Here is a 25578-nt window from a genome sequence, read left to right on the forward strand (position 1 = left end):
TTATACATTTTGTAAATGTCAAAGGTGGGATTTGAACTCAATTCTTGCTCATTCTAAACCCAATGCACTCGCCAGTCCAGCATGCTTACTACCACCCAAGGCCACTGAGTCATGAATGATAACATTTGCTTTCCTCTCTACAAAGGTCTGGTTCACTCCATGTGTCCGTCTGGAAAGATGTGGCTACTGCCCTCAGTAAATCTAGAGCATGGTTCAACTACTTTATTATGCACTTTGCCAATTAAATGACTCTATAAAAAGAATTATGACCCCCTTAGTCTTTGAGCATCTTCTTTTTTCATTCAGCCTCTTCAAAACAACGGCAGTTAGTTCCCTATGCCGGCTTGCGGAACATTATTCTCTCGTTACCCCCGCCCCCTCTCCTTTTACTCATGATTTACCGTGGCTTGCTTTTAAAATACAGATTCTTCTCAAGGTTTAATGGTTAGCATTTAAATCTTTAGACCTGTGATTTCTGAAATACACCGCAGTGAATTCATGTAAATAAACTAGCCTCTCATTTTGATAGCCTTCACAATTTAGCTTCAGAGTTTCTGCTTCACAGGTCTGTTCACTTAATACCAACCCAGAGAAATCCCAACCTCTAGAGCCGCTCATCCAGTGACTGACTTTAAGAGTCATCCGCAGTCCTTTATGGGTTTAGTATAAATCATTGGGGATTAATGCATTTCCTTTTTCTTTGCCTATCTCTCTTGAAATGACTTCATTCACACATGCACACACAGACAACTGCATCCACACACACAAACATACACCCAGACCCACACCCATTTGTGTGGATGTAGGCATCTTTTTTTCTGTATGTGTGTGTGTGTGTGTGTGTGTGTGTGTGTCTGTGTGTCTGTGTGTGTGTGTGTGTAGTTTTCTATCAAGGCATCAAATTGCCATCACATCATTTGTGGTCCAAGTAGGTGAAAAGAACTGAGCTTAGTCCCTGATTAGCAAGAATAGTTAGTTCCCATAGGGAGCTATCAGGTCACTCATCTTCTCAGGGAAGCTCTTCCCAGGTCCAACCTGCTTTGCCCTCTTCCCAAGAAGTGGTCTTCTTTGCAGCCGACTCCACTCCCAAGAGCAGTGTGGCAGTGCTCTGTCTTTTTCCTGTTGTGCTGATGCCCCAATGTCTCAATTTTCTTCCTGAGATCTTTCCCTCCAAGTAAATTGGACTGTAAAAATCAATCAGTTCAGAAGAGTTCTTTCTATGTTAGTAAAGAGCTAGAAAGAAAGTAAATACCTAAGGATTAGAGAATTGCTAAAACAAAAAAACCCCCGACATTGTGACATATGAATACAATGGAATATTACTACACTAGAATGAACAACGAATATGAGGAATTCAGAAAAATATAAGAAGACATATATGAACCTATATGGGATAAGGTCAGCAGAACCAGAAGAACACATATAACAACTATGTTAATGTAAGTAGAAAGGATAATTAAATGAAACAGAAAATTATAATTATAGTAGCCATGCTTGGATCCAGAGAGAACTGAGAAAATATATCTCCCTTCCTCCCTTGTAAAGATGGGGAATTGTGGGATGTAGAATGTGGTATTTACTGTCAAACATCGTTGATGTGTTGGTTTTACTGAACTTCTCTTTCCCTTTTTCTTATTTAATTAAACTTCATTGCAAGAGAAATTATCTGGGTAAAGGGAAGAATATGTCCAGAAATGAATGTGATTTTTTTTAAAGGAGTCAATATAATTTTGGTTGATTTGAGAGGACATTTCATACTGTTAGCCTTCTACCCCATAATTCTTGGTTACAGCTGTCTCCCCTGAGAAGAATATGGGTTTCTCTAGGGAAGGGACTTCTTCATTTTTGTCTTTGACTACTGGGTATTTAACATAGAGCATTAATAAGCACTTAATAAATATTTGCTGATTCAAATTCCCATTTAGAACTATTTGTACAATACCCTCCCCGCATTACACTGCTAGCTTTACTATGTACATTAGAGAGACACACAACTTGGAATCTTCTCTTCCAAGTTAAGTAGTCACAAAAGATGATGAGGAAGATTAGACAAGGAAAAAATAGAAACATTTTCCAGGAAGGAAAAGTCATTTCCTTGGCAAGAATAGAAAGTTTGATCCATTGTACAAAACCATAGGATAGAACCATCTATCCAAGGTCTTCTTTTCACTGTAAAAACAGGTTTTTCCATGACCTTTTTCTTAAGAAACTATGACCTGGATACAAAAATCCATCCATTAAATGTAAAAGTAACTCAAGTCTGCCTCCTAACACTGCCAGCCCTCCCAGGAGAGGGCTGCTTCCATGTGGTCTTGCTTGGAACCATCTCTGAAGAACACCTACGACGTCCCTGATTGGTCATGGTATTAGCAATTTTCATGGGTCGAAGTACAAAGGGTGGCCTTCAATATGAGCCTCGATGGCAGCTTTGAACAGTAATAAATTCTGATGAAAAATCTCCCCCTGCCTCCCTTGGAGAGCATCTTAATCTTTTTCAGGCACACAGTGGATGGCTTCTAGGAGAAGCAGCACTCCACTGTAAGACAGAAAGGAAAGAACAAAACCGGTGGGCTCTTATTCCAGCTGAGAGACAAAACTCACTCCCAAATTTCACAAGACACTCTTTGTGCAGGCACCAAATGAAAAATTCTTTTCATAGCTGCCTTGTCGACATGCCACTGAAAATTACTAAGTGTTACTATTCATCTTTCCTGTGGGAGCATGAGGGGTGAGCTCTAACAGTCAGCTACGAGAATAGGCTATCTAAAGAGCATGGACAATGTGTCCCAAAGCAGTGCCTTGGCTTTGTTATAACAGAAAGTATAAGGTGAGGACTTTTTTTTTTTAGTTTAATTTTTTTTATTGATATCTCTTGTTTTTGGATCATTAGCATTTCCCAATACACACACACACACACACACACACACACACACACACACACTTGTCCTAGAATGAGAGAATTATGAAGAAAAAACAAAACAGGTCAGCAAATCTCATCATCACATCGACCACCTCTGACTTTATATGCGACCTTTCCCATCCATTGTGCCGCATCTCTGCCAAAAAGGGAGAGAGATATATTCTGACATATCTTTTCTTTAGGGCCAATGTTGGTCATTAGAATTCCACAGAAAAATCCCTTTTTAAAATAAAGCAGAAAGAAACAACCACAGGGGATGGAGCATTTACTAGTGACATTAATATGGAAACCAAGGAACTCACTGATTTGAAAGTTCCCAAGCATTCCAGGCCACAGAAGTTCCTAACTTTGCTTGGAAAGGTCATCAACGTTGTTGTAAAATCTTTGAATAATCTTAAAAAATGACATTGACAGAATGAAAATTTGAACATGCCATACAAAAATGAAGTTTTATTATACAGTGTTTTCAGGTATGAAGCATGCTTCAAATCACTAACAGTAACAGAAATACAAACCAAAACATTTCTAAGGTTTCAATTAGCAATTTGACAAAGGTGACAAAAGATGGAAATAGTCAGTGTTGGAGGGGTTACAGAAATGAAGACATACTAATATTCTTTTGGTGAAGCTTTTAATTGGTCCAACCTTTCTGGGAAATGATTTGAAACTGTGCTAAAAATAAGTCATTAAAATTATATCCATTTCATTCCTTTGACCTGATGATTCCACTGCTAGAAATATGCCCCCAAGGAGGTTAAACATAGAAAGAAAATTTTCATATGTATATCCCACCCCCTTGGCAATATGTGATGTAGGGGTCCTTCTCTCAACCTTCCTCCTCTTCAGAACAGGTGCAGAAATCCTCTGTTTCCTTGGGCAATGAGAACCAGTTTAATTGACTGCTGAGCCATAACTCCATGGATCCATTAAAGGATCAATCCCTACCTCTCAGGCCTCTTTTTCTTACTGCCTTAAGTTTTAAAAAGAGACTCTCTGAACTCTTGAGGGTAAGAGGGATGCCCTTCCCCCCTTCCCGTACCTCCAATTAGTATGTTCTTTTCTTTTGATATGGGGCCTTACAAGATTTCAAAAAGCATCTTTCCACTTCCCGGGGACCTAAGTAACGGAGTATCTACTGCCAGAACAGTTAAAGGATTGTCAGACTGAGAGAGAAGGACTCTTCTATAGAAAGAGAAACCAGTAAAGAAGAAAAGTTCATTTGTTTGGATTGGACTGTACTCAGTGGAGGTTAAATACAAAATAGATAATATATAACTCTCACAAATCATTTCCAAATATCACAATCTTAAATATTTAGGCTCTCAATTAATTGTAATCATTCTATAAATTTTTATTGGCTTACATTCCTTTTTCTAAATGCAGGAATAACACTACCTCTTTGTTTCACACCTGATTCATGTGTATACTCAAGGTAGCTTTTTACTTCCTCCTCCCTTTTTGGAAGGGTTCCCTTAGACTAGAGACAAAATAGGTGGTTCTCCAGGAATCAGAGGTGGCTATGGAATTGAAAAAGTGAGCAATAGACAACCCTAGGGCAAATTGTGAAAACAGGTAAAGGAGAGATACTGGTGATGCTTACCAGCCCTTGTGGCCTCAGCCTAGCAGCACCTGGACAGCACTGTGCTAGATAGGATACCAAAGGTGCCTATTGATTGGGAAGTAGAATGTCTAAACAAACTTTGGTCTATCTATGTAGTGGGTTACTACTTTACTATAAAAAATAAAAAAATAAGGATTTTTAGAAAAACATAGACAGGAAGAATTTTATTAATTAATGTAGGATGAATGAAGAAGAGCCTGTAAAACAATATATGCAATAATTACAATAATGTATATGGAACAACAACTTCATATAATTATTATAACCAAGCCTTGGGGAAGAAATTTAGAAATTGTAGCTCCCTTCCCTCTTGGTACTGTCAAATATGACTAGTATGTTGATTGCTTTGGTTGATTGCTTTTTTCTCCTTTCCATCAAATATTTTTTTTGTTACAAGAGATGGTTCACTGGGTAGGGGTAGAAGAAGGGAAATAAAGATGATGAAAAATAAAATATTGTTTTAAAAGAATTTGTAAATAAATTTTAAATTTATATTTTTGAATTAAATTTTAAATAATTTTGAAACAAGAAACTTGTTTTAAAATAAAACAATAAAAATAATGTTTTAAAAATCAAAGGGTAGTAAGATCATGGCTTCTCCCAAATGCCATTGAATCCTGGGATTTCAATGAAGAGCACTGAAATGCAAAACATGGGAGATTTTTAATGTCCAAGAATAAACATCAAGACCTCTACATTACTGTCATCATTTTAATGGCAACTGTATTACTCTAAGTATACCTGAGGTCTTGTGGTTTCACAGAAAAGTCAGACAATAATAATAATAGCTAATATTTACATAGCTCCTATTCTACGTTAGGCACTGTGATAAATGCTTAACAATTGGTTGATGAATTGCTCTGAACTTAGGCTGATTTTCAGATGACAGGTAAGCAATTGATCATTAAGGTCTCACACAAAACCTTGCCAGAGTGTAAGGATCTGTTGGAGCTTATAGGATCCTTTCAGGGCAGAGCACAGGGTCAATGCTCTACAGCAGTGAGGCATGAGAATAGGCAGGGCAAGGCAACAGTTGCTTATGAAGCACGTGCATTGGAAACTGAAAAAAAGAAAGATAGTTCCTTCCCTCAAGGAGTTCCCAATTGAATGGGGAAAGACAAAACACATAAGCAAAAGGGAGGTGGAAGGGTGGAATGTGAGTGTGGCAGGGGATGGTGGCATGGTATTGAAGTATGGAAAATTAGAAACATGACCAGGTGGAGAATGAAGGTGGACAAGTGTGAGACTCTACAAAATGAAGATATGAGATGGAATTCACCAGTGGGAAAAGAAGGTCAGTAGAGTCAAAATTAAGCAGCATAACAAATATAGTCATTTATAACATATGCACATACATACTACTTTATCATATATGTACATGTGTGAGTATACAATATGTAAAATATATAATTGCAGCAAATAGGAGGCAGTTAAATGACTCAGTGGATAAGGCACCAGACCTGGAGTCAAGAAGACCTGAGTTCAAATCCAGTGTCAGACATTTACTAGGTAGGTGTCTCTGGGCAAGTCACTTAACCTCTGTTTGCCTTATTCCTCTGGAGAAAGAAATGGCAAATCATTGCACTATCTTTGCCAAGAAAACCCCACATACACTGTGGTCCACAGGGACCTGAAGAGTTGGATATGACTAATGACAACACCAAATTATAACAAAAAGTGAGTAATAAATTCACATTTTCAGAAAAAAGTAAATCAATACCATACAAACTAGAGCAAAGAAAAATAAATGGAGGGTTACTCTCTCCCTTGACTGATAATTACTTTAACCCTCTCTCACCAACATAGCTTCAGTTGGTTTAAGCTGTTATAATCTCTCTCTCTCTCTCTCTCTCTCTCTCTCTCTCTCTCTCTCTCTCTCTCTCTCTCTCCTCTTCTGTTTCTGTCTCTCCTTTTTAATAGCAAGGCAGGTATTTCCTACTTACAAACTAAGACTCATGTATTCTTGAATTCCCTTGGCCTGATGTATATGTATATATATATATATATATACATATATATATATATATATATATATACATATATATATATATATATATGTATATATACGTATATATATATATATATATATATACACACACATACATGCATACAAGAGCTATTTCCCAATAGATAAATGATCAAAGACTATGAACAGGAAATTTCCATACAGAGAAATCAAAACTACCAATAGCTATATGAAAAAAATGGTCTAGCATCCATCACATTGTCAAAGAGGCAAGGAAGGAAAATGACAATTTTTGGAGGAATTTTTGGTGAAATTGATTTGTTCTAGCTATTTTGAAAATTAATTTACAATTATACACAAAAATCTAGTACACTGTGCATACCCTTTGACCCAGTAATAGTAATAGTAATTAGGTATTTACCTCAAAGATAGAAGAAAAAGATTCTATTTTATCAGAGTTAGAAACAAAGTGGGCATCCTCATTTAGAGACTAGTTTAATAAATTATAGTTAATATATATAAATAGGACGTTAACATAATGGAATATTATTGTAATATATGGACTATTGCTCTAAGAAATGAAAAAAGGGATAGATTCAAAAAAGTCTGAGAAGACTTGTATGAACTCATACAGAAAGAAATGAACAAAACCAGAAAAACTACTTATACAATGACTACGAAAGTATAAAGGAAGCAACTTAGAGGGATTTAAGAATTCTGATCAATGCAATGACCGCCTATATGTTTTCTCAGGTTTCTCTGTATCTATGTACCCCAGGTAATGTTAGTGCTACTGTGTTAAATTGAATATAAAAATAAATTGTATTTAATAGATTCAAGATTTTCATGTAACCTCCCCCTTTTAGCCCTCTCTGAATATGAAAATATTTGAGATTATTGATTAATTTGTAGTTCACAATTTTCTAAAAAACACAATTAAAAAAACTTGCAGTTGTACTAAGCCCACGGGGCACCAAATATTGCTTACAAACTTTCTATTTATCTGTAAAGCTGAAGATAATAGTTATAAAGAATATAGATATATTAAAAGACAGTCAACAATTTTTTTTAATTGCAAAATCATTGTTTGGAAGAAAGCTAATTCCCAATATGACCATATCTTAAAATGTGAGAAGAGAATTCTAAAGAACTCAAGAGAAAGGCAAACAACAGTAGACTTTACTACCCAACTACTGTGTAGAAAAGTTTCCTAAACGCTGACGTTTTATTAATGAAGACAGTATTCATATAACCCCATAAATCTAATCTGATACAAATAGGACATTGCATTTATCTGGTTGTGGAAGACAGATCAGTGGCAGTAAGGCCCTACCTGTGGTGAAATGAAAGAGGGGAGAGGAAGAAGGTGTAGAAATGGGAGGTCAAATTGAACCTGGCAATGAATTATCCAGTGGTAACTTCAAACTTTGAGTTTAGTGTCCTAAATATACAAGGCCCCCTTTGATTTCTACAGGAGTTCAAAACACATAAAAGAGAAGCTACCACTGGAAATCACACATACTCCTTATTTATTTAAAAAAAGTCCTCTGAGTTGTTGTGCAGAAAATGCTATATAAATGATCTATTACTGTTGTTAGGTTTGGGGTTTGGGGGTGGGGGTGGTCTAGACTAGTGATCTCATCAGTGTGGGGAGCTCCCAATCTGGAAACTCCCTCTATTCATGCAGTTTGGCCACTTGTCTGTAACCGAGGGTTAGGCTGAGTTGCCCGAGACACTAAGAAGTGAGAGAACTTGCCCATGATCACAGAGTTAGTGTGGCAGGGGCCATGCTTGTACCCAGCTCATTTTAACTCTAAGATAGAACCTTTATCCACTATGCCACCTGTGTCTCTTGTTGTCACTGTCATTATTAAAACTCAAATGGTATAGAAGAGAGAGAAAGGAAGAAAGAGAGAAAAAGGGGGGGGGGTAAAAGGGAGAGAGAAGAAAGGAAGGAAGGAAGAAAGGAAAGAAGGAAGGAAGAAAAGAGAGGGAGAAACAGATTGGAGGGAAAGAGAGAGAGAGAAGGAAGGAAGAGGATAGTAGAATGGGGGAGAGTTTCAGAAGACATCACACCCTCACCAAGAAGGAGTCATGTCCTCTGTAGACTAAATTCACCTCAACCTCAGGCATCATTAGCTCCATCTTAGTTACAGCTCTGCTCGCTAACATTTTAAATAATACGTAATCTAACCCAAGCAGAACTCCCCATGCTGTGTATCAGAAATTAAATTAGAGAAGATCAGAATAGAGTTTTCATTTCACCAATATACCTAGCCCCATTCCACATGCCCTCACTACAACCAGCACTCCATCATATCGTATCTCCATTTTGCCTCCGTAACATAAGCAGGGCCCATACGGCATTGCTGGTTTCCATGCGGTCTGTCATACTACAGACAAGTTACGGTATTTTATGCTAAGTGTCTTGGTTTTTACAGCTTGAATCAAGGCCGAGTGGCACTCAGACTTTTTTTGTGTGTGGTTTACTTTTATAGATAACACATTTCCTACTCCCACCCCCTGTGCTGGCTCCCTCAGAAATTTGGTTGCGGGAAACCACACAGCATTCTGAGATCTGTGAGCCAGGTGCCCACATCATAGTGAGCGGGATCCCCATTGTGGGGGCCCCTGGCAGCACATCAAAGTCAACTCTTTCTCCTATTATCATTCCTAACAGGAAATTTGACTCCAGTGAATATATATAATATTTTCAGTAGCTTTAGCTCATAGCCCATTAATTACTTTGGGTTTTATTTATTGTGCTTCTGGTATTTCTGTTAAATTTAAGACTCTCCAAGAGTCTTTTAATTTTAATATTAAACTATTATTTATGAGAAATTTTAGCAGGGGGACTGGTAGTGGGTAGGAAGAAAAAAATGATGAAAAGTTCTCTGTCACCTTTTCCCTTTTCAAACAATCATTGGAAACCTCTGGCTTCCTCTTGCCTGGGTGTGATTATGTTGACCTTAACACATGGTAGTTTCGTGTCTCTTCCTAAAAGTATTAATAAGCAGGCTTATGAATCCATTGGATAAAAGCATGGAGTTCCCGTGAAGTTCTGGCATGTGCAAAATGTCCAATTTCCAAAGGGGTTAGTACCTACCTGGTTACTCTCCCCAAGGCTTTGGACTGGTTGGAGAGACAGGATGTCAAAGTTTAACATGAAACTTTCAGGCAAGGGCAGTTTCCAAGTAGGATAGTCAAGAAGTAGGGGCTTACAAATCACAAAATCTCAGGGTTTAAGGGGATTTTTTGATGCTATTGACTCCAAGGAGCCCTACTACATCATGTCTGATGAGGGCTCCTTTAGCTTTTGCTTAAAGATCTCCAGTGACTGATCAACCAGTAACCATTTATTAAAAATGACTATATGCCAGGAGCTGTGCTGTCTCCTGAGGAGGCCTATTCTACTTTTGAAGAACTCTAATTGTTAGGAAGTTTTTCCTTTATATCAAGCCTAAACTTACCACTTTGGGACTTCCACACATTGTTCCTAGACCTGTCTACTGGGACCAAGCATAGGATCCTAGATTTAGAGCCATAGATTTAGAAGTCATCAAGTCTACTCCTCCCATTTTATAGATAAAGATAATGAAGTAAACTGAGGAAAAAAGAGTTAAGTGACCTGCTCAGGTTTATACAAGTAATAAGTAAGTATCCACGATAGGATTTGAACCCAGGACTTATTGACTCCATACCCAGTGCTAATCTAATCTCTTTGTGATACCACCCCCTGGGGGGTGCTGGAATGATCCAGGGAGGTGGTCGTAGCCTTAGTGCAACTGGGGTGCATTGAATAAAAATAAGAGGTCAGTGGAAGAATAAGGAAAGAAGAGAAGAGAATTTTGAAAAGTTGTTCTTATATGTTTCACCTGCTGTGTAACAGAGTTATAATTATTACAATATTTTCCAAATAAACACACAAAATGCAAGTTATAGCCTGGTCAATATCAAATCCACCAACAGGTCTTAACAAGCAAGTGTTGGCAGAAGAACGTGTCAGGCGTAGTAAGGAAGTCCAGCATGCTTCAACAGGAATATGTTCACATAATGATTTGTTTACAATACAATACCGTTGATGTCTGGGAACCACACTGAGGTCTGAGGTGCTCAGGACCCCAGAATACCAACATGCTGGGTCCTGCTGAATGAATTCGACTCAAGACTTCTTCCAGCCAAAGTAAAACAAAGTTTATTAAAGGTTCATCATATTGGCTGTTAAGGAGCCTCAGCATTTGTGATGCTTGTATTGACAAGCAGGCCAGATAGAATCTCAGCTAAACAGAGTCAGAGCTGGATTGAATCTGAGCAACTACATGGAGGCGAGGTGGTCTAGTGGTCTGTGAGGAGGGTCTAATGAGGCTGGGGTAACTAGTAATGTAATCAAGGGTAGGAAACAGCTGGAGACAATTGGGAGGTATCACTCAATGGAGGGCTTGGGTGGGAGGTAATCAAGGATGGCCCCGGCTAGGTTAAGGGTAATAGATTTGAGTATGAAGAGGCCAGATTAAGTGAAAAGACTCAAGGGGAGTTCAAGGAGGTTCCTAGAGTCTGAACCCCATCAATACTATATGGTTACATGATGTAATATTGTGCCACCAAGATTTCAATGAAGGAAAAAAATCCACAAATGTACAATAAATTATTAAATTTAAGATGCATTATTTTAAAAAATATATTTTATATTTTTTCAAAATGACACAAATACCACCCCCCCAAATGTTAAAGGGTTAAAGAAAGTCAGTTTCCAGGAGGATACTGAGTAATTTTTTTTTCTTGAAAAGGGGGTGGTAGGTCAAATAAATTTGGGAACCTCTGCTCCAGAGAATAAAACTTTTCAAATACTTGAAGACAGCTATCATACCTCCTCCTTTCTCAAGGCTTTTTTTCTTGAAACTAAATATTGCAGTTTCCTTCAATGGCCTCTCATCTGTGTGAATTCAAGGTCCTTCACCATCCTTATCACCCTCTAAATAGTCTTCCGTTTAGCTATGACCTGCCTAATGACCACTAGGTGTGGGTGACATCCAACGGAGGACAAATCTGTTAAACAGGAAGCCAAATTCTGATTACCTCAAGGTATTCTTTACAGCCTCCTCCAATGAATCTCTAAGTCATGCCTAGAGTTATGGCTCAACATTTGCAATTGTAGGGAATACCCTTAGACCCAGCACGATACAGGAAGAAGAGAGCTGGATTTAGAGTGAGAGACCTGAGTGCTGCTTCTTACCTGGGCTCCCTTGAACAATCCTCAGTTACTTCGCTGGTAAAATGAGGAAGTTGGACATATGTGTTTGGAGGTCTTTTTCTAGCTCCTGTTCCAGATTTTGATCTAGGATTTATTTTCTCAAATTGGTTATGAAGTAATATGACCCTTTTGGACTAATCCCAGGGATAATCAGAAACTGCAAGATATCTTGAATCTGACCAAGAAAACCATTGACTATTGGAACCAGTCTAAGTCCGTTGGTGTCAGATTTCCTAGGGAGGCTTTATCCTGTGATCTTGGAGATATGGGCTTGGGAAGTCCCATAGCAAGGTATGTGCCCCTGGGAAGTCCAGGCTCTATGTAATGATAAATTGCATTTACTGAGCATATTAAGGTTTGCAAAATACTTTCTCCACAACCCACTGTGAGAGAGATAGTGGTAAGATTATAGTCCTCTTTTCACAGTTAAAGAAAGTAGAGTTCAGCAGCTTTCTTGCATTCATACAGCTTATTACTGAGGGAGCCAAGATTGGAATCAATGACTGCTGACTGACTGAATGAATGAATTAGGTATTTCCTGGGGCATCTAGGTGGCACAGTAGAGAGAATTCTGGGTCTGAAGTCAGGAAAACTTTTCTTCTTCAGTTCAAATCTAGTCTCAGACATTTATTAGCTGTCTAAACCTGGGCAAATCACTATACCCTGTTTGCCTCAGTTTCCTCATTTGTAAAATGAGCTAAAGAAGGCAGTAGAGAACTACTCTAGTACGTCTGCCAAGTAAACCCCAAATGGGGTCACAAAGGGTCAGTTACAACTGAAATAGCTGAGTAACCACAAAGTACTTATCTGCCAGTTATTGTGCTAAGCACTCTTAAAAGAGACAGTCTTTGCCCTTAAGAAGCTCACATTCTAGTAAAAGAATAACACAGAGTTCCTGGTCACATAATGGCGACTAGGAAGGGTGAGGTTCTAGGTGATTAGGAGGAGAGAGGAAGGGAATTGTATACATGCAAAAAGCAGACCAAAGGTAGGATGGTCTTGGTGAATGGCCGGATGTGAAACTAAAGCCTTGGGACAGACAGTAGACATGGCATTCTTTTCATGACTATCATCTCCCAGAGATTTTCTTCCTGTAGAGAGAACCTATACTCTATAAACATCACGGCTTTTGGAAGTTCCTTAGAATATTGAAAACCAATCATGCTCATCCTCATCTAGAAGTCATACTGAACCAATGAATGAAAGATAAAGGTGAAGCTTAAAATGCTTTGTTTGCCTTTTAGAGAATTAAGATATAGAGTCTGTGTCTGAATATGCTAAGAAACTTACTGGCATGCTGAAATTGAAGTTAAAAGGGAAAAATTCATTCAAAACAATTAACACCTATGTAGAGGAAGCCTTAATGTATACCTTTGCAACCATAAAATGGACCACAAAAGGTCTGGAAAGTAGCCTAAATACTGCTACCACTAGCAGTTGGAGAGCTGGTAGGCACATACTCAGTCACCACCAATCAACTGAGTTAAGCCTTAAAACAGGGGCTCCAATGACATATGGATAAACTTTCCTGAGAACTAGAACTTGGAAAGGCTAGGAAGATATATCTTGACTGATTAAAACAAAATATGTTGAAAGAAAGAAAGAAAGAAAGAAAGAAAGAAAGAAAGAAAGAAAGAAAGAAAGAAAGAAAGAAAGAAAGAAAGAAAGAAAGAAAGAAAGAAAAGAAAGAAAGAAAGAAAGAAAGAAAGAAGAAGGAAGGAAGGAAGGAAGGAAGGAAGGAAGGAAGGAAGGAAGGAAGGAAGGAAGGAAGGAAGAAAGAAAGAGAGAGAGAAAGAGAGAGAGAAAGAAAGAAAAAGAAAGGAAGGAAGGGAGGAAGAAAGGAAGGAAAGGAGGAAAGAAAGGAGGAAAGAAAGAAGGAAGGAAGAAAGAGAAAGAAAGAAAAAGTAAGAAAACTTGGGGACTCTGACCAACACAATGACCAACCATAATTCCTGAAGACTCATGATGAAACACGCTTCCCATTTCCCAACCAAGTGACAATGGACTCAGAGCATGTCTTTTTAAAGACATGGCTAATGAGATATTTTGCTTCATTTGACTATGCATGTTTGTAACAGGGGTTTTTCTTTCTCATTGGGTATGGGGAGGAGAATGAAAGTGGGAGGGAGAGAAGGATGATCTTTGTTTGAAAATAAAATATAATTTATAAAAATTCCTGGTCCTCCTCATATGCTATCCCTCTGTTTCATATTATAAAACCAATAGCTGTGATATTAAAGATTAATTTTTAAAATAATCATTATAAAATGTAATATGTCTTTTTTAAAGTAAGCAGCAACCAATAGTTTTAAATTTTAAATAAAAATGGACTGGTTATTCTCAGAGTCTTTCAATCATCTACCATGTATTAAATACTTACTATGTGCCAGGCACAGTGCTAGGTGATGGGGGAAAAATAAAGAATGAAACCATCCCAAGAGATTCTTGCCCAAATGTAGTACTGGTTTGTCCTCATATTGCAGAAAAAAATATTCTCAAATCATGCATTTTCAGAGCTTATAACAGAAAGAATCTCAAATCTGGGTCCATTTTCTTCTTATATATCATTTTTCTGTTAAACCTGAGATGAGTAGAAGACTGGTTTCCCATTAAATACATGACCATTTCTCATGATATGAGAGGCAGTCACGGAATGAAAATGGGGCTAAGAGTCAAGAGATTTTCTTTGAAATTGTTACTGTAGCACTAATTTTGTTTCTAGACAAATTATTTAATTTCTCTGGACCTGTCTTTAGCTCACCATCCTTAAGACGGAGCTAAGGAAACTTACCTTTAGATATTTTAGGAGAAAAAGTCACATGATAGAGAGTAGGCCTCACAGTCAGAAGGAGAGAGACAGAGAAGGGCAGAGAGAGAGAGAGAGAGAGAGAGAGAGAGAGAGAGAGAGAGAGAGAGAGAGAGAGAGAGAGAGAGAGAGAGAGAGAGAGAGGACAAATACCTTGTTTGCCTACCCAAGGAGAAATTCCTCAAAATCTCTAGTGAGGAAAGCTAAAAATAGGGGATATGTCAAGACAGCATCTACTGTATAGATCTGTCACTTTACAAAATTTTTCTCTCCCCTTAGGCACCTCTTCTTGAAAAAAACCTGAAACTAAATTGAAGCTGGAAGCCAGAAGAAATTCTCTCCTCTTCCAAGCTCATTCCAGCTCTATCTTTCCCACAAGCATGGCATGCTAAATAATCATTTTCTCCACCAACGAGGAGAATGACACAAATGCACTATACTTGAACCCAAGTTATACATTCATACCCACATATATATGTTTATTTGCATATATGTGTAGTTCATAGTATTGTTGTGAGGATAAAAATAAAATAATAAAAGTAAAAATGTATTCAAAATAAAAAGGTATTACTACTATCATCTCATTCTCGTATTTTTTTCATAGGGTCCTGATAGAAAGAGTTTTGGACAAGTCATTGGCCTGCACCTATTCTTTTATGCTAAATATTCCTTGGGCTTTTGCACAGATAAAATAACTGCTTTTTGTAGTAGAATAAAAATATTAGAATGTAAGCTCATCTTCTGTAGGCTCTTAGAAAGCATCTTCAGCATAATTACAGGAGCAGAGAGACTGAAAGGAATGATATACATATCATCCTATTCAAACATGATTTTGATCTCTCACACTAAGCCATTTATACTTTGAAAGATTTTTGTTCTATGTTGCTTCAAAATTAAGAATATTTAAGGTGGAAACATCTATTATGATACAATTTTTTTTATTCAATGCTCCATCATGGTGATTGTGGACAACAGTTCAATCTATAATAACGGTCTAGGTACATTTTATCATTAGGTTTTCCACACTATTTCGTCTTTGCAATATGGGAATCTTTTATATGTCAGTATATGAAAGATAGCAAGTTTCTAATATTCTAGAATTCTAGCCACTGTGTCATTGTTCGGTGTTTGGTAAGTGCTCATTTTTTATAGCCTGCTATGATGTATGACAGAGTTTCAAGTGATTCCTTGCCTAAGGACATTGATCAGTAAGCTCAAGATCATTACATATAGCCCTTCTGTAATTATTGGTGGCAATCACCTGGTCTTGGATCATCATCATAAACTCTTTCATTTCCATATGCAAATCTTCACATGTCATCCATTTTTGAAACGTCTTTGTCAACATACTATTGGCTGGGTTCACGTGGATGTTGCCCATGGACAACCATGAATATAAACACTTCCATCAGTTCTATTCAAAGTTAACCATTTTTGGCCACATTTGACAAATCCAATTCAGAATTCCAATATTCAGTCTTGAAGATTGCTTGTAGATGTAACGTCTGTTTGCTCCAAAATTATTTCTGTAGGCTTTTTACATGTGTATCAAATGCTCTGAGAATGTCTATCAATCTTCTTCTTCTTCCTTATTAATCATTCTACAACTATCTCAGAATGATGGCCCTGGTGACTTGTTTATAATACATGGATTATTCTTAGGATATTTTCCAAATCAGTTATGGCCCATTTTATAGTTGTAAAAATATGCATCAAGGCTTCTATTGCGATAATTGTGTTAAATGAGTTCTTCCTGTTCACGTTTGGTTTCAGGATGCCGGTAAGTCTCTTAACATATTCAGATGTAGCTTCTTCTTTGACGTCTTAGTTCTCATTGTGTCTTTCCTGCAGGTAAACAAGGCATTGGTAAGCTTCGCCTTCATCCTTTGACCATCGATTTAGTGTGACTTCTGGATAAGGATAATGACAGTATCTATTTTCAAACTGCTATTCAATCTTCCAAAAAGCTTCCAAAAGCAATAATGTTATAGAGTATGTGTAAATTTCTGGGAGATGGTAATCATGACATTGAAAAACAATTCTTCATTTTACATAAAGTTAAATTGTCTCCATTAAGGAGGCCAGATAAATCCATGATGTCAGACCAACTACTCTGAAGTTTCCTATGAGTGGAAGCCAATACTACTCTTTCCTTCTCTAAGAAAAGTGAGAAAAATTTTCATTGTCTTGACTTACCCAATTCTGATTCAATGGAAAGGATCATAGATCCCAACCCTAGTAGGATTTAACATCTTTAATAAGAATGATCTATTTGCAAACCCAGAATTAATCCCTCAGTCCTGTGCACTGAGCTTTTAATATAAAGTTTTCTCAGTTTTTGTGAAAGATGTGAAACTCTGGTATTACCATCCCATCATACTGCTTAGCAGCACTTCAGGCTAAGCCCAGAGATTCTTTAAAAAAAAAAAAAAAGCATTGCAGTTGGTGGTTTAGAGAAAGGACAAACTTGGATGCCCTGTTGCTAAAGTTAAAACAGCTGAGTAAACCTTACTGACAGAACAACTCTCAATAGGGGAGTCCCCACAGGGTTACCATGGAGCTGACAAGAGGGTAGGCAGATCAGAAGAACTGCAAGAGACACAAGGCTAGTCTGAGAGACTTGGTAGAGAGTGTTATAAATCCTCATGCCACCAACACCACCACTTCCAGACCACCAGGGCTGTCCAGGATAAAGAGAAGGAGACAAGGAGACAGGAAAAAAGGTCGTCCAACACAGAACTGGGAAGAAAAGACTGAAAATTCATTTTCTAAAATTCGAGGTAGACAACATGACTTCTCCCTCTTCTTCTCATTTCTTGTGCCCCTTCTAGCAGCTAATCTACCTTTACATCCTTAGAAAAGACTAGAACATCCGTGTTTATGCTTCACCTTCCCACAGATGTAATCTGGGAGCTGCACCCTAGCATTCAGCACAATGCTTTGTGAATAGGTAAAGGATGTGGGCAGTAAATGAAGACATTTTTACCAACAGAAATTATAATCCATCTCTGCCTTAGTGGCTAAGTCCTAGGGAGTTGTCTAAATATCATAGATGCTGTGACTGGCCCATTATCATTTTGTCCAATAAACATAACTTCTGTAAACTCAGTTTGTCCTGATTTAAAGTCCATCACTCTATTTACCATAGACCATGTTGCCTGTCTTTCTCTTTCTTTCTTTCTTTCTTTCTTTCTTTCTTTCTTTCTTTCTTTCTTTCTTTCTTTCCTTCCTTCCTTCCTTCCTTCCTTCCTTCCTTCCTTCCTTCCTTCTTTCTTTCTTTCTTTCTTTCTTTCTTTCTTTCTTTCTTTCTTTCTTTCTTTCTTTCTTTCTTTCTTTCTTTCTTTTTCTTTCTTTCTTTCCTTCTTCAAGGCGACCAGGGTTGAGTGACTTGCCCAAGGTCACACAGTTAGTAAGTGTCATATGCCAGATTTAAATTCAGGTCCTCCCAATTCCAGTGCCAATCTCTATCCACTGCACCACCTAGTAACTCAGTCAACTCTGCCTCTTGAGGCAGCTAGGTAGTTAAATGAATAGAGGCCCTGGCCTAGAGTCAGGAAGACTCATCTTCGTAAGTTCAAATCTGGCCTCAGATACTTACTGTCTGTGTGACCTTGGGCAAGTCACTAAACCCTGTTTGCTTCAGTTTCCTCATTTATAAAATGAACTAGAGAAGGAAATGGCAAACCACTCCAACATCTTTGCCAAGAAAGCTCCATGAAGAGTTGGGCACAACGCAATAACAAAAACATGCTTCCTCTACAACATACACATTGTAGGGTCTTAACAAATGTTTGCTGAATTGAAATTCAATATCATATATGAGGTTCTTATGTTGACAGTGTTGATGCCCCTGACACATGAAGCAATGCAAAAAACAATTATCTTGATTTCAATTTTTGAACAAATGATATCAAATAAAATCATCTCGTTGGGCAACAAAAAACATCAATAAAGCAAAAGTAAAAATACCCATTCCTCATCCACCAAAATATTAATAAGCACAAGTTTCAGCACCTTAGTACCACCAAACTTTGAGATATATCTTGAGTCAGGAGAGCAGAAGCACTAGTATCCTAGCTGAAAGAAAATGTCAAGATATCACCCTTAGAAAGCAGAGGAAGTGAAGAAGAAAGCGTGTTGGATTTGGTTTTAGAGGACCTGATCCAAATCTCACTTCCTTTACTTAGTAGCTATATACATTTAGAGGGGCAGCTAGGTGGTGCAGTGGATAGAGCACCAGTGTAGGAGTCAGGAGGACCTGAGTTCAAATCTCACCTCAGACACTTGACACTCACTAGCTGTGTGACCTTGGGCAAGTCACTTAACCCCAATTGCCTCATCCTGGGTCATCTCCAGTCATCCTGATGAATATCTGGTCGCTGGATTCAGGTGGCTCTGGAGGAGAAGTGAGGCTGGTGACCTGCACAGCCCTCCCTCACTCAAAACAAAGTCAAGTGCAAGTCATATCATCATTTCTCTGATGGCATGGTCTTCTTCGGCAATGAAGGATGAACACACATATACACTTAGAAAAATCACTTAGCCTTTCTAGGCATCTGTTCCTCATTCGTAATAGGAAGGGTTTGGACTAGACGATGTCCTAGTAGCTTCTTCACTTCTCCATCATTCCCATAACTCCCTCTTGTGATCAGCCTCTCCACATCTCTGCCCTCATCTTGAATTCTTTCTCTGGACCCTGAGTTTTCTTTCACCTTATAGATGAGCTTTCACCATATCTTACCAAAAAACCAGAATTGCACATTACTTCTTGTCCATTCCAAACAGTACCACAGTAGCTCACCCCCCACTTCTAACTCCCTTTTATATGATGTGTTCTCCAATTTGAATGTAAGCTCTTTAAAGACAGTGCCTTGACCTAAGATGACTCCAAAAGACTCATAATGGAAAATGCTATCCACATCCAGAAAAAGAACTTTGGAGTCTGATTGCAGATGGAAGCATACTATTCGTTCTCTTTTTTGTTGTTTTGTTTTATTTCTTTTTTTTCATGGTTCCTCCCATTGGTTTTAATTCTTCTTTAAAACATGACTAATATAAAAATATATTTGATATGAATGCATAAGCAAAGCCTATCTCAGATTGCACACCCTCTTAGGGAGGAAGGATGAGAGGGAGAAAATTTAAAACTCGAAATCTTACAGGCATGAATGTTGAAAACTAAAAATAAATTAATTAGTTTTTAAAAAGATAATGCCTTGTTGGCTCATATTTGTATCTCCAACATTTAACACAGTTCCAGGCACATTCTAAGTGCTTAATAAATGCTTTATCATTTCATTCATTAATTCTAAGGCCATTTCTAGTTCTAGATCTATGATCCTTTCCATTCAATCAACTGATTTTGTCCTTTGCATGTTTTGAGGTCTCAGTTTTCTCATCTGTAAAATAAGAGGGTTGGTTTTAGATCTAGGATTCTTAATGGTTTTTGTGTGTGTGCAATGAACCTCTTTAATAATCTGATGAAACCTATAGTTTTCTTGTTAGAATAATGCTTTTAAATAATTGAAGGAAATGATAAAATGCAGTTAGAGGTTAGTGGAAATAAAGATGTAACTTTCCCTTCCCCCTCTTCCAAATTCATGGACCCCCTGAAATCTCTCCTCAGACCCCTTTGAGATTTGTGGATCCCAGATTAAAAATCCCTGATCTGGATGACTTTTCTAACCTTGTTCGGCTCTGACGTTCAGTGACATAAAGAACCTATTTACCTTTCATTTGACCCTAGTGCTCAAAGTGAGTTTGGCATGATCAACATCAGAGTCATTTTAATTTACTCCTTTCTCTCTAGCAGTCCTAAATCCAGTCTGTCCAAGACATCACAATGCCATTTCTTCGTTGGGACCAATGTGAAACCAAGATATATCTCCTGCATAGTGGACATCTACCATTTATTTACTTATTTAGACATGCAGATAAAAATCACTGAATTTCAGAATTAGAAGTCTAATAGCATTCATTGCAGATTTAAATCTGAAAAGGGTCTCAGAGGCCTCTAGTACAAATCCTTATTGGAAGGTTAAGATCACACAGGTAATAAATAGGCAAGGTGATACTGGAAACCATGTCCTCTTGGATTTCATTCCAGAACTAGCGCTCTTTCCACTATTCCACAGATCATCAAATCTTTGGATTTGTGTTACAATATTGTCACATGGATACAGAGGTCATAGGATTTAGTAATAGCACATCACCTCGCTCAATTCTCTCATTCTTCATATGAGGGGATTATGATCCAGAGAGGTAAGTGATTTCCAATTAATGACAAGAGACAAGTAGCTGTAGTTTGTGGTTTAAGGGAAAGAACACTGGGAATAAAGGAGGTGGACTCAGTTTCTAGTTCTAATTAGTACCTGGGTAAACTGAGGCAACTTCGTTAATCTCTCTGGAACTCAATGTATGTATTTACTAAGTAAAAGGCATTGTCTGTATCTAGAGGATATGAAGGAAAAAATTAAATGATGCCATTCCTCAAGGGACTTACATTCTGCTATTTCCTCATATGTTGAAAAAAAAATGGGAAGCAGAATTGGAGAGGGGGAAAGATACTCCAAAATGGTCCTTTAAATGGTTCTGGTTAGGTATATCAGGAAGTGAGAAATATGGAGGGGATGAGAGATTATGGACAACTCAAGCCCAAAAGAGAAGAGTTAAGATCCTAAGACAAACCAGTAAACAAGTGAGCGTAGTACAGTCGGCAGAGGATTAGCCTTGGAGTCAGGAAGGCATGAGTTCAAGGCACACACCATTGATGCCCTCAGAGGTCAATTGCTTAACTTCTCAGTGATTCAAGTCAATGTATAAGTTACAGATAAGTTGCTAATCTGCCTTTGTGAAGGATCTCCCTTACCTATAGTCATAAGATTTAAGCCTTGGACTTTGGAGGCCATCAAGTTCAATTTGTTCATTTCATAGAGACAACTATGTGATATGGTGGACAGTGGTCCTGGAGTGAGGAAGACCAGCATGTCCATCTGTTCTCATAAATTCACAAGCTGAGTGACTCTGAGCAAGTCACTTAAGCTTTGTGCTTCCATATTTTCAACTATAAAGCAGGTAGAATAATAGCACTTTATTCCCCAGAATTGTTGTGAAGATCAAATGAGATAATAATTTATAAAGCCTTCAGCATAGTTTCTGGCACACAATAGTGTTTAATAAACACCTCTTCTTTTTTTTCCTACAGATGAAAACATTGATCCCAGGGAAACTGAATGATCTACCAAAGGTCACACACATAATCATGAAACAGCCAGGATTCAAACAAAATCATAGAGGGAGGAATGGAAGAGACATTGCCTCTCATCAAGACCGAACTCCATTTCACAGATGAGGAAGTTAAGCCTGAAAGAAGATAAGTGATTTATCCAGGGTCACACAACCAGTAAGTTTCTGAGACAAGATCTAAATTTACACCTTTCTGAGTCCTCTAAGTTTCCTCATACTCCTACACCACCTCGCTGCTCTCTAACTTGCTTCCTTTGACCCAAATTCAAAGCTCTTTCCATTTTTCCTCCTTGAAATCATAGGTCTCAACCCAAATCCATGACTATCAAAGTGGGAATATGTGCTCTAAACAGCATAGTCAAAAGTCCTGAGCATTTCCTCTGCTTGTTGCATGACTGATAACACCCAATGAAATTCTGTGTTCTTTGGTTTTTGCTTTTACCCCCTTGTGAAAGAGTGAGTGGGTGGCAAATATTACCAGTCTCCCATGGACACTTTTGGATCGCAGAATATATTGTTATAAAGTGTTGTGGGATTGATCAGAAGGAGGGGGTGGGGAAAAGGGCAGCAATAGAAATCTCAAAGTGAAACAATGTGAGGCCCAGAGGAGCAGTAGAAGCCACTTCTGTATGGGATGGGCCTCCTTGGGCCAGGTCCCCTGAGGCTCTGCAAGGCCTCTCTGCTGGATGAGAAAGTTCCATGTATGTGGCTCTCCGTCCCAGCAGCCCCCATCACCTGCTCCTCTCCTCGGGGGTCATTTTCACAAGTCAGCCGGGGGGCCAAAGCAGAAGAGGGCAGGAGGCAAATTCAGCATTTCATGGATATAAGAGCATGCTCTGTGCCAGAAAGGAAATGTGGCCTAAGCACTCTAATGAGAGGGTAAGCAGAGAGCCCCTGGTTTCAAGCAGGGAGATGTGTCATCGAGAGAGAACAGCATCCCTGCTGGCACTGTGACAGGCCAGAGCCTTAATCTGTAAATCACTGTGTAGCCCAATATGTCCAAAAAAAAAAAATAAAAATAAAGAAAAAAAAGTTTGGCCACCCCTGGAGTGCAGGCATAAGGCAACAAAATAATCTCCTGTGGATAACCCATGTGAAAATGCAAAAACACCCAGCCATCCAAGAAGGGGAAGGATGGCTTGCCAAAGACTAATTATATTTAATCAAGATGGCAAAAAATGATGAACACGTGTCCTATAATCCTAAATGAAACACACACACACACACACACACACACACACAACTCTCTTAAGAATGCTGGTCTGTACATTCTCTCATCTCCCTTTATAAGCATACTTTAAAATTTCTGGTCCTGGCCTGAAAGTCATTAGTGATTTAGCTGAAACGTAAAATTTTACTGCGGCGCATTGGTAGCTATTATGAGGTATAAATCTGTGTGGCTCTGACAGGTTGAGTTCCCTCCCACTCTGTTCCATGGAGTTACAGAAAGGCATTTAGCTGTGCTGGAGGTACATGGTACACATCTTGGAATCTGAAGGGGAGAGGCCCAGAGATCTAAGGCTAGAAGGGACCTCAGGGGTCATCTCAACCAACCCTGCCATTTTGCAGATGAGGAAATTGAGGCCCAGAGTGAGGAAGGGATTTGTCTGAGTTCTCACAAGTAGTAAGTAACAAGGCTGAGACAAGATTGGAGACAAAAGCATTCAGAAATGTCCTTTCTTCCTTTGGTCACAAACTAGCTAGGCTGAATAGTTCTACAGAACCAAGATTTCAGAAACTGGAATTCACATAAGGTCTTACACATATTCTAGTATTCTAGAGGCAGCTAGATAATGTAGTGGACTGGGCTGAAGTCTGGCATCACGAGTTCAAATCTGGCCTCAGAAACTTACTAGCTGTGTGACCCTAGACAAGTCACTTGACCTCTGTTTGCCTCTGTTCCTTAACTGTAAAACGGGGCCAAGGACAGCACCTACCTTGTAAGAGCATTGTGAGGAGCAAATGAAATAAAATTTGTAAAATGTTCAGCCCAGTGTGAGGCACAGGATATATATATATATATATATATATATATATATATATATATATATATATATATATATATATATATATATCCTTATTTTCTTCCTTCCTTTTAAAATCATGAAATCTATTAAATTGGAAGTTTTAATCTTGTTACTGCCTCACAGAGCCATTGGTCCTTAAGCCAATGAAGGATTATCAAATTCAAGAATCGTAGACTGAGAGATGGGTTAACAAAGATTCCTTTCCCAGTGTAAAAGCTGAGCTAGGATACAAACCTAGACTTGATAGCTCCAAATCCATCATCCTTCCTACCTACCAGGTTGAAAACTTGCCAGCAAACTCAAATTTTCCTTAAAATACTAAAGCAGGAGAGAAAAAAGAAAACTATATTTCTAAATTGAGCCTCTGCTGAAAAGTAATTCTTTTTCTCCTCACAGAGATTCACTCTTGCATCCTGATAAACAGCTGTTCCAAGCCCACTTGTCTTTCCTCAAGTGTCCGATAACCTGAGTCCCCTCTCTCATACTTCACTTAAAAAAACTGAGACCATTTGCCAAAGTTCCTCTTCATCTCACATCATTCAGACATTTTCCCTACTATCTCCTGTCTCAGATGAAAAGATGCCCCTTCTCCTTACCCATACTGTCAGATCATGCTGGAACCATCTCCATAATATCTCTCACATACACTACTTTCTCTTTACTCAATAGCCATTACCTTGGTACGGAGAAAAGTGTTTGGCAACAACCAATGACTAATACTGGGGTATTGGGAAGGGTCAAGGTCTTTTTTCTCTCTTTCTATTTCCTCGCTGAAAACTCAGCCCTTCAAAGACATTTCTGACCTTGCCCAAAGAATTCACTCCACCCTGACCATCTTATCCAGGTGAAATTCTTACATACAATCATTCATTGTTCATAGACTGGGCAGAGAATAGGCCCTTCTGTCTAGACTGTCCAAGGCAGGAGTGGTCTAGCCTGAGATGAGTCTCTTTATGTAAGAGTGACATGATCAAAGTCATGTCTCCCAACCCCTCATTAGAATAAGCCTGCTTCTCATTATAACAGTCATTCTCTCATTAATCGCTAACCAATCAGAGTCCATTTCTGCGTGCTGGGAACACTCACTCTTCCAAGGGTACTTAAACATTAGATGCTCTCCAGAGGCCTCTTTGGTTATGAAAGAAATCAATATCCTCAATTTGTTGATTATTTACTAACTATAATAAATAAATTTATTATTAATTACCCAGAAACTGTGTTAGGATTCCTATTCTTACTAGAGGAGGTGACATTTCAGGCATTCACATGCGAAGGATATAGCCCATCTGTTTGGGGAACATGGATAGTGGTGATCAGAACTGATGGGATGCTAAGAAACTATCTGGAGATGACTGGTGAGTTGGCCAAGCTTAACTGCTAGATTGGCCAAGGCACTGTATTTCCCATTGCCTAGTAAAGAAGTTAACTTAGAGCTCCCTAGTTCTGAGCTGAATCTTGGAGTATTTGATAACCAACCTTACCCTGTGTCCCGTTCAGGTTCAGGAAAAAGAAAGACAGAGGGAGAGATAAGGGTCTATCCCTCTTTGCTATCAGTAAAAAACAGCTGGTGCTTAGGTTGTATACTTCCTTAGTGAAACCCTTTGCTTTTTCATATATGTCAATATATCAGATAAATGCAAATTATTCTACTATAGGGGTGGGGAACCTGTGACCTTGAGACTATATGTGGCCCTCTAGGTCTGCAAGGGTGTCCCTTTGTCTGAATCTAACCTTTATAGAAC

General features: G+C 38.4%; 1 long non-coding RNA gene across 2 annotated transcripts in view; it reads left to right on the plus strand.

Annotated features, from left to right (window-relative positions):
• The window catches only part of LOC140511897 (uncharacterized), a 134724-nt gene that overhangs the window by 24114 nt on the left and 85032 nt on the right, over window positions 1-25578 (plus strand). For both annotated transcript variants that reach the window (XR_011969711.1, XR_011969712.1), the window contains exon 3: window positions 21769-21966. This is a non-coding gene — a long non-coding RNA (uncharacterized lncRNA). The remainder of the gene's footprint in view (window positions 1-21768; window positions 21967-25578) is intronic.

This window comes from Notamacropus eugenii, chromosome 6 (assembly GCF_028372415.1).
Source record: "Notamacropus eugenii isolate mMacEug1 chromosome 6, mMacEug1.pri_v2, whole genome shotgun sequence".
In the NCBI taxonomy this organism is placed as follows: Eukaryota; Metazoa; Chordata; class Mammalia; order Diprotodontia; family Macropodidae; genus Notamacropus; species Notamacropus eugenii.